This window comes from Trachypithecus francoisi, unplaced genomic scaffold (genome assembly GCF_009764315.1).
Source record: "Trachypithecus francoisi isolate TF-2019V2 unplaced genomic scaffold, Tfra_2.0 Lachesis_group13, whole genome shotgun sequence".
Taxonomy (NCBI): domain Eukaryota; kingdom Metazoa; phylum Chordata; class Mammalia; order Primates; family Cercopithecidae; genus Trachypithecus; species Trachypithecus francoisi.
In genome coordinates, this window is record NW_022681458.1 from 131,287,959 (window position 1) to 131,301,216 (window position 13,258).

Genomic DNA, 13,258 nt, shown 5'->3' on the forward strand with positions numbered 1-13,258 from the left:
CGAGGTCAGGAGATCGAGACCATCCTGGCTAACACGGTGAAACCGCGTCTCTACTAAAAAAATACAAAAAATTAGCCGGGCGAGATGGCGGGCGCCTGTAGTCCCAGCTACTCGGGAGGCTGAGGCAGGAGAATGGCGTAAACCCGGGAGGCGGAGCTTGCAGTGAGCCGAGATCGCGCCACTGCACTCCAGCCTGGGTGACAGAGCGAGACTCCGTCTCAAAAAAAAAAAAAAAAAAAAAAAAAAAAAGAGATCCCCGGATTAGGGGATCTACCTGGGATCATCTTTTTCTGAACTTAGCTGATTGGAGACGTTGGTTACGTTGGAAAAGTCTCTTAAGCGCATCATGTAGATGAGTGCCTGACTAACTAGGAGAAGGTGTGAACACACACAGGGCCCAGAATCCCGGGGGCATCTTAGAGTTCTGCCTGCCACAGGGATTCTGAAAAGCCTGGGTTGATGGTGTATTTGTCCAGAGAAATTATCCCTTGTTTCTGTGGTGATTTCCAGGAATATATATTTTGGGGACACTTTAAGGTTAACTTCTTGGCTTAAATTGTATACATTTCAAGTTCAAACCTGCATAAAAGCAAGGAAATGATTAGAAATTGTCAAGGGTATGCTTAGGCCAAGATAACAAAATTTCATGTTGTCATTTGAATCGTGGAGGTAATTATTTTTCCAATTATCGGTCTTATGTTTTCCGAGGCAATGGCCCCTGGAGAGTCCTAACTTTGCGTTCTCAGCTCCTCTTCGGTTCTCAGCTCCTCTCTAGCCCATCCTCTCAATCTGCCCCGTCCATTCCTGTTGGTTGAAACCCAGTCTTCTGGGCTACCAGAGGGCCACCGTCCCCCACCCCTGTTGCTCCTGGCCCTGGGTGCAGGGCATCACGTCACAGGCTGTCCATTCAATTTTCAGCGACCGCTTTTGTTTCTGAGGATTCCCTTACTTTTCATTTAAGTTCACATTGCCTACAAATATGTTTTATTACATACTACCCGGTGCTGCTTTTTGACTGCAGTGGGAGGCAGGTTCTTTCCTCTGCCACACAGATGATGGTGGGAGCCTTTATTCTCTCAGCCTGGAGGCAGCAGACCCTCAGCACTCTCTCTTCAGGGCCTGCCCTAATCCGTGGCCTGCCGGAATCCACTTCCAGGCACCTGACAAAGTCACCGTTGGAAAATGTAAATCGGATCACAAAGCCTCTCGGCTTAAAGGTGCTGAGCCACGCCTGCTTCTGTGCAGGATCTGGCCTGGCCTCTGACCCAGCAGGGCCCCGCCTGCACCGCTGCACCCTCTGCCTCTCCCGGCCTGAGCCCAATCCTGGGGCGCCCCAGCACGTATGCCGGCGTTTGCTCCCGGGAGTGCACCTCTGCTGGTTGTGGGCGGGGATCCTCCTTTGGTTCCCAGGGGTCGTCCCGGGGAGTGTCCCTGACCACCACGGAGCTCAGCCCTGTTCCTCATTCCCCCACTTCACTGCTGTGCTGGTGGCTCTCAGAGTGGGGGCTCCCTGCAGCCGGCCCTGCCCACCCACGCTCTCGCACCTCCTGCCCCTCCCGCACCTCCCGTGACAGCACAGGCCAGGGTCGGGCCCAAGACACACGGCGCCCAGCCAGCAGCAGTGGAGGCTGAGCCCAGGGCTGCTGGCGACACCAGGGGGGTTCAGGAGGCCAGAGCAAGCCCCAGGCTCCGAGGCCCCAGGCCGTCCTTAAGGTGCAGGGCTTTTGTGACAGGCACAGCAGAAAAGTGGACAGCCACAAATCCAAGCTCACCAGATTAGAATACAGAGGCGTTTTCGAATTAAATCATTTCTACAGGCCTAATCTTTTCCTTTTTCTGCTTTAAGTATTATATATTTTTAAAATAATGTCAACTCTAGTTTTTTCTTCCAGTTTTATTTTAGGTTCGGGGTAACTGTGCATGCTCCTTACATGGGTAAATTGCATGTCTCTGGGAGTTGGTGTACAGATGATTTCCTCATGCAGGCAGTGAACAGAGTACCTGATAGGTAGTTTTTTGATCCTCTTGCTTCTCCCAGCCCCGACCCTCATGTAGGTCCCGGTGGCTGCTGTTCCCCTGGTGTGTTCACGTGTGCTCATGTTTAGCACTCACTTAGAAGTGATAACATGCAGTATTTGGTTTTCTGTTCCTGCATTAGTTCATTTAGGATAATGGCTTCCAGCTGCATCCATGATGCTGCAAAGGACATGATTTCATTCATTTTTTTTTCTTTTTTTTTTAGATGGAGTCTTGCTCTGATTGATCAGGCTGGAGTGCAATGGCGTGATCTCGGCTCACTGCCATCTCTGCCTCCCGGGTTCAAGCTATTCTCCTGCCTCAGCCTCCCTAGTAGCTGGGATTATAGGCACCCACCACCATACCTGGCTACTTTTTTGTATTTTTAGTAGAGATAGGATTTTGCCATGTTGGCCAGACTGGTCTTGAACCCTTTTCCTCAGGGGATCCGCCTGCCTCAGCCTCCTGAAGTGCTGGGATTACAGGTGTGAGTCCCCGCACCCGGCCAATTGAATTCTTTTTGTATTTTTAATTGGCACATGATAATTGTACATATTTATAGGGTACAGTGTGATATTTCAACACATTCGTACAATGTGTAATGATCAAATCAGAGTAGTTAGCATATCCATCACTAAAAACATATCCAACACTTCTTTGTGTTGGGAACATTAAAGGTCCACTCTTCCAGCTACTTGAAAATACATGACAAATTGTTGTTAATTATAATCCCCTATGGCACTACAGGACATGAGATCTTCCTCCTCCCAGCTGGCTGTCCTGCTGTATTTTTCAGCAGCCTGTGGCCCTCCCTTACTGCAGGCCTCATCCTTCTAACATTGAGCCCAGCTGTTGTCACAGTGTGGGGAGAAAAGCTTGGGATGATCGACCGCGGGGATGAGTGGCGATGGCCAGCTGAGGTCGGCCCTGAAGGCGCTCCTAACACAGCCTGTGAGCTGCCCACGGGGACGGACAGACGAGTGTGCCTGCCTCACGCTGGTGTCGGAGGTCATTTCCTCCTCACGTGTCCAAAGAACTAACTGAAGCAACACTGAGGGATGGCAGCCCTGTGGCCTGGGTTCCTCCAATGCCAGTGGGGCAGTATCTTTAACACCACGCCAACAGTCGGGGCCTTTCAGGTGCCAGGCTGTCCTGGGTCTTTTACATGGACCTTTTCATGGACCAGAGTGGGGCTTCCCAAACCGCAGTCTGGAGCCCTTTCCAGCAACACAGCAGGCCCAGGAATGAAGGATGCTGGCGGACGCGTTGCTCCTGACCCTGATTGCAGCCTCCAGCACCCCTCTTGTTTCCTCCTCCCTCCAGCCACTTTTTTGAAACATAAAATTTTCTTTTAATTTTTACATATTTCAGTCATACCAGGTGTTTATGCCTTGGATGCTGTGCTAGAAAAACTCACCCTGCCACAGATTATGTCAAATATTCACCTAGATAATCTCTTCCCACGCTTATGTTTTCATTTTTTACACATAAACCTTAATTCCATCTAGAATTCATTTAGGTACTTGCTCTGATGTATGGCTTTGTCTTTATTCAATGCAGCGGTTAGCCAGTTTTCCCAATACCATCATTTATGGGACAATCTCTGCTTCACTCACCGGTCTGAAGTGCCAACTTTATCATAAACTAAGTGTATGTCTGAACATGTACATAACAAATAACTTTCAGTGTTTATATAGTGCACACACGTTTATGGACTTTCAGTCATCTTAACAGTTTTTCAGTCTATCAGTCTATTTCTGTTGCAGTAACACCATTTTATTGATTGTAGCTTTATAAAGCATTTCAGTATCTAAGAAGATGCATCTCTCTCATAAAATATTTTCTCAACATTGTTTTATTTTCATTTGTCAGTTTTTCCAGATGAACTCATATTTTCAAATACAAAAACATCCCAGCAATATTTAGTTTGAAATTGTGATAGATTTAGGTATTAAATTCAGTGTCTATACAATATCTGCTCTACTCACTGAGAAACATGACCGTTAAGGAACATCAGTCTACTCAAATCTTTTTTTATGTCCCCTGGTCAGGTTTGTGGCTTTCTTCATATAAATCCCGTATAATTCTCTATCTTGTTTAAGTCACTGTTTGGGAGTTTTCTGCTACTCTGAGAAAACCTAACCTGCTTTGCCTTATAACAAGCATGTTATTGAATGTGGCTATTTCTAATAACTTATTCAATTGATTATCTTAGCTCCCTCAGTAGGCAATCATGTTATCTATAAATTATTATAACAATTCGCAGGGCCACCTCTCTGCTCTGGCTAGTGGAGAGTTTACCTGGTATCCATCAGGTCGTTGACCGATATTATGACTTGGCTTTTGTGGGAATTGAAGTTCCAATAAGGAGAAGGCAAATCAGGCTGTTAGAATGACCACCTTTTGAGACAGGAGCCAGCCACTTGATGTTCTAGTTGACTATATTGCTCACACTGGATTATGACTATTCTGAGAACAAAAGCCATGTCCCGTGTCCCTGAAAACTAGACAATAAACATTTGATAAAGGGAAATGAAGAAGAAAGAAAAGCAGGAGAGAGAGAGTGAGAGTTCTGCATAGGATTCATACACAGGGCCCCTTAGCTTCACTTGTAGCAATCGTAGAAAATTCTGTTTTTCAGAAAAGTGCTATTAATTTTTTTTTTTTTTTTTGAGACAGAGTCTTGCTCAGGCTGGAATGCAGTGGCATGATCTCAGTTCACTGCAACCTCCACCTCCCAGGTTCAAGCTATTCTCCTGCCTCAGCTTCCGGAGTAGCTGGGATTACAGGCATGCGCCACCTCACTCGGCTAATTTTTTGTATTTTTAGTAGAGACGGGTTTCACCATGTTAGCCAGGATGGTCTTGATCTCCTGACCTCATGATCTGCTCGCCTCGGCCTCCCAAAGTGTTGGGATTACAGGTGTGAGCTGAGCCACTGCACCCGGCTGAAGAGTGCTATTAATTTAATAAAAGAGATGTTTGCCTGGCATAAACTTGGTTATAAGTGGATTTTAAAAATCAATGTTTAATTAATTTTGGCATCCTCAAGACCCTTCTTTTAAAGAATGCCCTTGGCCACACTCTGTGTCCAAAATGTCTCAAGAGTGCAATTCTGTAGGTATGAGTTGAGGGTAGTGTAAAAAAAAAAGTGCAATTCTAGATTGTCAGAGTTCATTTTCAACAGGGAACTGTTATGTATATGTATATATGTGTGTGTATATATATATACTCAAACACAACTGTGAGAGTTTAAGTTGATAATAACCTTTTTCTTTTAAGTTTGATGTATGTTTGAAAAACTTTATACTAGTGGACTCAGGAGTATGAACTTTGGGCTTGGATCTCTATCCTAAAGAAATAAAGATCATGTACATCGATTTTCACTGCAGCATTATCTATAATAGCAAAAAACTAGAAAAGATGGACTCACTCAACTATAGAGAAATGGTCGTGTTAGTTATGCCACCTCTCTATGAGGATTAACTATGCAGCCATCATGATCGAGTTTTTCAGGAATAGTTAATGACATGCACAGTGACCATGCTAAAACGGAAATTAAAAGGTGTACACACATACAGGGCGAGGGCACAGGGTGGGAGGCGAGACTCAGGCTCCGATGGGCATGCGCTCACTTGGTCATGCCTGCTGGCGACACGGCTGTGCCTGCCTCTGGCGTGACGTCCTCAGCCTGGCCTCCTGCTCCTGTCACCACGCCTGCTGCTGCGGGATTTGGTTCGTGTTGAAACCATTTCCCAGCGCCCTCCAGAGGTGCTGCGGAGGGAGTGAGTCAGGTGTCCTTGGCTGCTCATCTCGGGAGGCAAAACTGCTAGCCATGAAGACGTCGTGTAGGGCCGGGATCTTTCATTGACATCAGCCACAGAAGTGAGGAATTCCCTTTTCACCTTCCAAGGGGAAACCAGGCCACTTTGATCTTCTTGGGGAAGGAGGATAATTGTCCAGTGCTGGGAGGTGAGAGCAGCTACTGCCAGCACGAGGTGGGGCCCCTGCAGCGTGGTTCCTCAGTTCTGAGAGGGCTTCCCTCTGCCTTCCTCCCTCCTGCTCCCCTTTCCTCTTTCCTCTACCTGTTTTTTCCTTCTGTCACATCTCTCCTGCTTCCCCACAATCCCTGACATTTACTGCAGGCTCCCGAAGAGCCATGACACTTTACACCCTCAACCTCATTCAATTCTCAGGAAACACCACAAGGCCATGCAATTCTCACCCCATGTACCAAGTGAGCCAGTTCACGTGCACAGAGACTGCTCCGTGCCCAGAGATCCTAGCATGAGGGCTCTGTACTGGTTAGGGTCTCCAGAGAAACAGCTCCAATAGAATGTGCAGATGCTGGGCGCAGTGGCTCACCCCTGTAATCCCAGCACTTTGGGAGGCCAAGGCGGGCGGATCATGAGGTCAGGAGATCGAGACCATCCTGGCTAACACGGTGAAACCCCATCTCTACTAAAAATACAAAACATTAGCCGGACGTGGTGGTGGGTGCCTGTAGTCCCAGCTACTTGGGAGGCTGAGGCAGGAGAATGGTGTGAAGCCGGGAGGCGGAGCTTGCAGTGAGCCAAGATCACCACTGCACTCCAGCCTGGGCGACAGAGCTCCATCTCAAAAAAAAAAAAAAAAAAAGAATGTGTAGATATACAGAGAGAGATTTGTTTTCACGCATTTATGCCTGAGGTTGCGATTTTTTGAATTTTTGCAATCAGGCCTTGGCAATGACCTTGAGTAGTAGGATAGAAATAACTCCCACATCCTTAGCGTTACAATAATGGAACACTATGGCATAAATGGATAAGGAGTTGGCTCATGCAATTATGGAGGCTGGTAGGTCCAAAGCTGCAGGGTTGGCCAGCAGGCTGGAGAGCCAGGAAGAGCCAACGGTGCGGCTAGAGGCAGGGGGGCGGCTGCTGCAGAGCCCCCTCTTGCTGGAGGGAGGTCAGTCTGTGTTCCGTTCAGGCCTTAGAGCATGGGGTGAGGCCGACTCACACTAGGGAGGCCAATCTGCTTTCCTCAGATTCTGCTGATTTAAGTGTTAATCTCCTCCCAAACACTCCTAGCAACACCTAGAATAATGTTTGGTCACATATGTGGGCACCATGGCTCAGCCAAGTCACACGTAAAACTAACCATCTGAGTCTCTCCACCTGAGACTCCCTGCTAATGTTCTGAGTCGTGTGGGGAAACACTATGGAGAAGGAAAATAGAAAAAGTTCACAGAGTCTGGCTCAAGCCTGTAATCCCAGCACTTTGGGAGGCCGAGACGGGCGGATCACGAGGTCAGCAGATCAAAACCATCCTGGCTAACACAGTGAAACCCCGTCTCTACTAAAAACTACAAAAAGCTAGCTGGGCGAGGTGGCGGGCGCCTGTAGTCCCAGCTACTCGGGAGGCTGAGGCAGGAGAATGGCGTAAACCCGGGAGGCGGAGCTTGCAGTGATCTGAGATCCGGCCACTGCATTCCAGCCTGGGTGACAGAGCGAGACTCCGTCTCAAAAAAAAAAAAAAAAAAGAGTTCACAGAGTCATTAAATTAACATGGTGCAGTGCAATCTGTGTGCTCTGGCCATGACCCTGGAAGGACTCGTGAGGTCCCTTGGTGTGTCGTCTGCCATCCTGGGGCTGGTCCCTGGGCCTGTGTCCCCTGACGCAGCACAAGTGTGCAGTGAGCACCTGGGGTGGGGCCGTTTTCCTCCCTGCCCAGGGTTGGCTGTGCTCAGAGGGAGCGAACTGGGTTTGGGCAGTTCCCTCAGGCCTCCTTGGCATCTGTGGGAGGGTCTGAGCTCAGATTTTAGGTTTGTGGCCTCTACTATCCAGAGCCTGCATAACTTCCACAAGGTGGCAGGGAATGGGGATAGCTTGGCCTCCTCAAGGTCCTCTCATGCACCTGCCATTGAACCCCCCAGCACTCTGGGAATTGAGCAATCCACTGTCCTCATGCCATGACTGGGCCTGGGAAGCCCCAGAGGAGATAAGAGTTGCTGCGTTCCTTATTTCATTCAAAAACGATGTCACACCTACCCAGCCAGACCCGTGCTTAGCCCTGGAAACACAGAAGACCTTGTTCCTGCCTCTAGAGAGCTCCCTGCACAGAGGAGACAGAAAAGGATATGTGTAATGTGCTGAGGTAGATGGAAGCAAGGGGAGGGCAGTGCCCAGAGGAGGGCTACCTGGAGGAGGTGACAGCTAACTAAGCACTGAAAGCAGCCAGGCCAAGCTGAGCGTGAGGGGAAGGGGTGGGCCCAGGTGAGAAGGTAAGAGCCCCAGTGCAGGTGAAGGCGAGGCTGAGGAGCGCCAGCAGCTCACAGCACAGGAGTTGGGGATGAGGTGGACAGAGGCCACCCCGCAGGCCTTTCCTCAGGGAGACTTCCAGTGGAGTCTAATGTTCAGACATGCCCCTGCAGCATGCTTGGCTCTTAGAAGGGGATGTGGCACAGCTCAGCACTGGCATCAGGCACTGTGGCGCACTGGCATCAGGCACTGTGGCGCACTGGCATCAGGCACTCTGGCACACTGGCCACTGGGCACAGTTCTCACCAGCACAGTGCCTGGCGTGTTAATGCTCAATAAGTATCATGAGTAGTGGGTTGTGCCTGGGCACCCTGCAAGCCATCGGAGACATCTTGACGGGTGAAAAGGTGTCTGTGAGGTGGCAAATTAAAGAAAAAAGAAAAATAAAATTAAAAAGAGAGAAATAAGCTTTCCTGTATTAGGCTGACTTATCCCAGAGGCAGCAAGGGGCACAGCCCAGACCCAGGGAAAGTCTTGATAATACTATCTAAGAAGCCAGGACACAAAGGAATGTGCCCTGGAGACTCTCCCAGCACTCCCTCAACATAGGGAGAAGAAAAACAAATTTTCCTTTGTTTTATGGAATGAGTTTATAGATTCTTTTTCTCTGTAACTAGTAACTTCAAGTATTCTGTTTTATCTAAGAAGTACAACAAAGGACATGAGAAGCCTGAGAGCTGTCTGGGCGCCACAATAAAGGTTATGAGATAAACCAGTGTAAGGCTCCTTAGAGTGAAACCTGGGTAACAGACATCTGGGTTGCTTGGCAATGGTCATGTGTAATCCTGAGTTATGAACCTGTCACAATTTGATTAATTGTTCTGCCTCTGTATCCTTGCTTTTGTGCCACTGTAACTGTAAACCTGCTTCAAGCCAACCCACCCCCCACTTTTAGAAGTGTGTATAAAAGTCAAGTGCTGTCTTTGTTCTGGGTCCAGTCTTTGGATGTTAAGTCCACTGGATCTGAGTGCACTCAATACAGATCTTCTCCTGTATACACCCCAAGGTCTCTCTCTGGTCCTGATTCCGCAGCACTGCTTATGGTTTGCCTCTCGTGAATACAGTAGCTGTGGTTATTATGAAACTCCTCGAACTGCCACAGGCCTCCCCAGTGTGCAGAAGTGGGTGGAATTAGTGTGGCACACCCAGGCTGACACTCATGGCAGTGGTGGGTGGTCACCCCTTGACAAGGAGGGGAGTGCCCTGGATGGGCAGTGCAGGTGTGCTCATCACCTCAACCTGCACGGAGCACACACCAGGGGAGAGGGACTGCAGCTCTACCCTCAGGCTGCCCGGCCCCACCCGTCATTCCCCAGAAATTCTCCAGGCACTCACCCTGCAAGGGACTCCGCTGCTCATTCATGTCACCCTCTCCATGGTGACCCATGGTTCTTGCCCTTGGGAGCTCACAGGTGAGGCAGCGGACTCAGGTGCCCACGTGTCTTGGTGTGAGAGGCTGTGACTGAGGTGACCAGAATGTGGCCAAGGCAGGATTCCCCACTGAGGCAGCTCCTCCCTTAGCTGTGAAGAGTGCTCAGTGAAGAAAACTCTTGGTTTTGCAGAAGATTCAAGTAACTCTCAAACAGCATGATTCTGTGTGTTTCAGTGAGTGAAAGAGACAGCATTCATGATGATAGCCAGTTTGCACAGTGACACAGCTCAGAGACAGCAGGCCCCACCAGACTAGCTAGCCATTCTCATTTTTATTCTTTTTTATTCTCATCCTCAACAGTTGTTATTGTGAAATGTCCCCATGATATAAAAGAGTGTAAAATATGTGCCATTTCAAGAATAACAACACAGGCCCTCGAGTACTGACCCCAGGTTAAGGGACAAGACTTTACTAACACTTGCCATTCCTCCCTCCTTGGCAGAGGTGCCTATGGTCTAGAATTTTGTGTTGATAATAGCCTGGTTGGGTGTGGTGGCTCAAGCCTGTAATCCCAGCGTTTTCGGAGGCTGAGCTAGGAGAATTCCTTGAGTGCTGGAGTTCAAGACCAGCCTGGGTGACATGGTTTGACTCCATCTCTACAAAGAAAAAGAAATAGCTTTATTTTTCCCAGCATGTGCATCCCTGCCATCTGCTGCTCACTTTCCCCTTGTTTGCACTGTGTGGGGCTAGGACCACCCCCCCTCACCCTGTGGCTCACTGCTTTCGCTCCTGGTTACGTGCTGCAGCTTCACCTGTGGTGATAGAGAGACCATAAACATGAGCACCCCAACCCAAGCCCAGCCCCACCATCACTCCAATAGTTCACTCAGCAAACCACCTGTGAGCCCTCAGGCCCTGGGAGCGGCCAGAGGAAGCCATCTCCAGGTGACTCTCTGTCACCTGGCACTGGGCTCCTTCCACCTGTAGAAGTCTGCTTCATTCTACCTTGTGTAGTGTTTGATGGTGGGCATTTGCCATGATTGATTGTTCTGTTCTGGTCCTGAGGAGGATGCGAGCTGTTGCCACGTGTTTGCAATGACGACATAGCTGCTGTGAATGTTCCGGTACCTGCTAGTGTGCACGTGCAAGGGATTCTGGAGGGCTGTAGTTCTCGAAGTTGGTCTGGGAACACCTGGGATCCCAGACACATTTACAGGGACTGTGAGGTCAACACATTTTCATGATAATACCGACACATTATTTGCCTTTTTCACTGTCATTCTCTCACAGATGTGTGTTTGGAAGGTCTGCTCAACTCAGGCACCCAATATTTTCCAAATGGCCCGTGCATAATGCTACAAAGTCATGCATGGTTAAAAGAGCCATTCAAAGTGAGACAAACCAATGACTTTTAATGTATCCAAGTATGACAATTCTACTGATATGGTTTCCAGTTCCACAATTGCAACTAACCTTTAAGGAAGTACCACTTAACAAATTTCGGTGTAAAACCTAGACAGAATATCCAGTTATCCGAAAGGCTGCTGGAAGACTCCTTTCTTTTCTAACTCTGTATCTGCACAAGGCTGAATATTCTTCTCATACTCCGACCAAGCCAACAAAACACACAGACTGAATGCAGAGGCAGTGTCTGGGTCCACGCTTCACACGTTGCAACCTGCATGGCTTCCTGGCTGTTTGGGGATGGCTTTTTTTTTTTTTTTTGAGACAGACTTTTGCTGTTTTGCCCAGGCTGGAGTGAAGTGGCGCAATCTTGGCTCACTGTGACCTCCGTCCCCCAGGTTCAAGGGATTCTCCTGCCTCAGGCTCCCAAGTAGCTGAAATTATAGGTGCACGCCACCACGCCCGGCTGATTTTATATTTTTAGTAGAGATGAGGTTTCACTATGTTGACCAGGCTGGTCTCAAACTCCTGACTGCAGTTGATCCACCCACCTCGGCCTCCCAAAGTGCTAGGATAACAGACGTGAGGCAGCATGCTTGGCTGGGGATGTTTCATAAATTTGCCTTTTATCAATGTCACTAGACAGTTTCACCGGGAAGCGTTGGCACATTAATGCCAGAATTCCTGGGTTGTGGCAGGGTTTTGAAGGCTACTGTACAGGTGGGCCTCCAAATCTGTGAGTTCCGCATCCATAAAATTCAATTAACTGTGGTATTGAAAATATTTGGAAAATAATTTGCATCTGTGATGAATACGTGCAGAGTGTTTTTTATCATTATTCTCTAAACAATACAGTAAAACAATTATTTCCATAGCATTCATTGTTTTAGGTATTATAAGTAAACTAGAGATGATTTGAGGCATACGGGACCAGGTATGTAGGTTATATGAAAATACTATGCCATTTTATACCAGGGACTTGAGCATCTGTAGATTTTGCTATCCGTGGGTCCTGGGATCAATCCTTTGTGGATACCAAGAGACAACTGTATTAACATTTTAAGAAACTGGTAACCACAAGTGCCTCTGACACCTTAACTTCTTTCCATGACCTTTGTCTGTTCCAGCTATGACTTTAATGGAAGGTGGTGGGTAGACTTCACCACAGTGGGAAAAGGGTGGCAACAAATGGATTCTGCATAATCTTCTTAATGTGACACCTTTCCATTTCAAACAGGCAGGCACTGAGACATCAAAGCAGCCAAGTGCCGCCCTGGCGTTGAGCCCGCTGAGTGCTGCGAAGCTGGTGCTGTTGGCTCTGTGTGATCAGGGGAGCGGAGATCAAAGGTTTCCATTATGTGGTGAGTGCCGTGCCTGCGCCTGCCTGTGTCGGGCCTGGGAGACTGTGCTGACGGGGCACTTTGGGGCAGCCCCAGCCAGGCTGACTCAGGCTCTGGTGGTTCCCAGGGTGGAAGGAGCCCAGTGCCAGGTGACAGAGAGTCACCTGGAGATGGCTTCCTCTGGCCGCTCCCAGGGCCTGAGGGCTCACAGGTGGTTTGCTGAGTGAACTATTGGAGTGATGGTGGGGCTGGGCTTGGGTTGGGGTGCTCATGTTTATGGTCTCTCTAATCGTCTCTCCACAGAGACTTTGTAGCTCAGCTCTGCTGCCTCCCCGGCTCCTCTGCCCTTTCCTGGAGCTCCAGAGTCTCCTCTTGGCAGCCCTGGGCCTGCTGCCTGCTGCTGGGTGTTCACATGGCGCCCTTTCTGTGGGCAGCACCCTTCCAATTCTGCTGTGCCCTCCTCTCTAAAAGTGCCTTTCCACTGGGCACAAGGCCGGATAACAGGTCCTCCCGATGCTGCCACTCTACTGGCATGCTCCTCAGATGCGTGCCGTCTTTCCCACGCCGGCCTCCCACAGCAAGGGCTGGGCTGCCTTGCTCTCTAGTGCACTCCAGGGACTGGAGGCTGCTGGGAGCAGAGAGCATGTCCAGTATGTGTGGTGCACCAGTGGATGAATGCACCAGCTCAGTAAACCTGGATCGCTGAGCTTCAATAATGCCTAACTCATACGGTTAAATAAGGCAACACCAGGCAGCGATCCTAGCAGTTTTAGATCACTGACCCCTATGAAAAATCTGACACATGTGGTCAACCATCTCCTCAGAAAA

At 48.9% G+C, this 13,258-nt stretch overlaps 1 long non-coding RNA gene across 1 annotated transcript in view; it reads left to right on the top strand.

The window, feature by feature from the left end:
- Positions 1 to 12,449, top strand: part of LOC117095197 — a 61,978-nt gene extending 49,529 nt beyond the window's left edge. The window contains exon 5 of the long non-coding RNA XR_004441860.1: positions 12,328 to 12,449. This is a non-coding gene — a long non-coding RNA (uncharacterized LOC117095197). The remainder of the gene's footprint in view (positions 1 to 12,327) is intronic.
- The last annotated feature ends 809 nt before the right edge of the window (positions 12,450 to 13,258 follow it).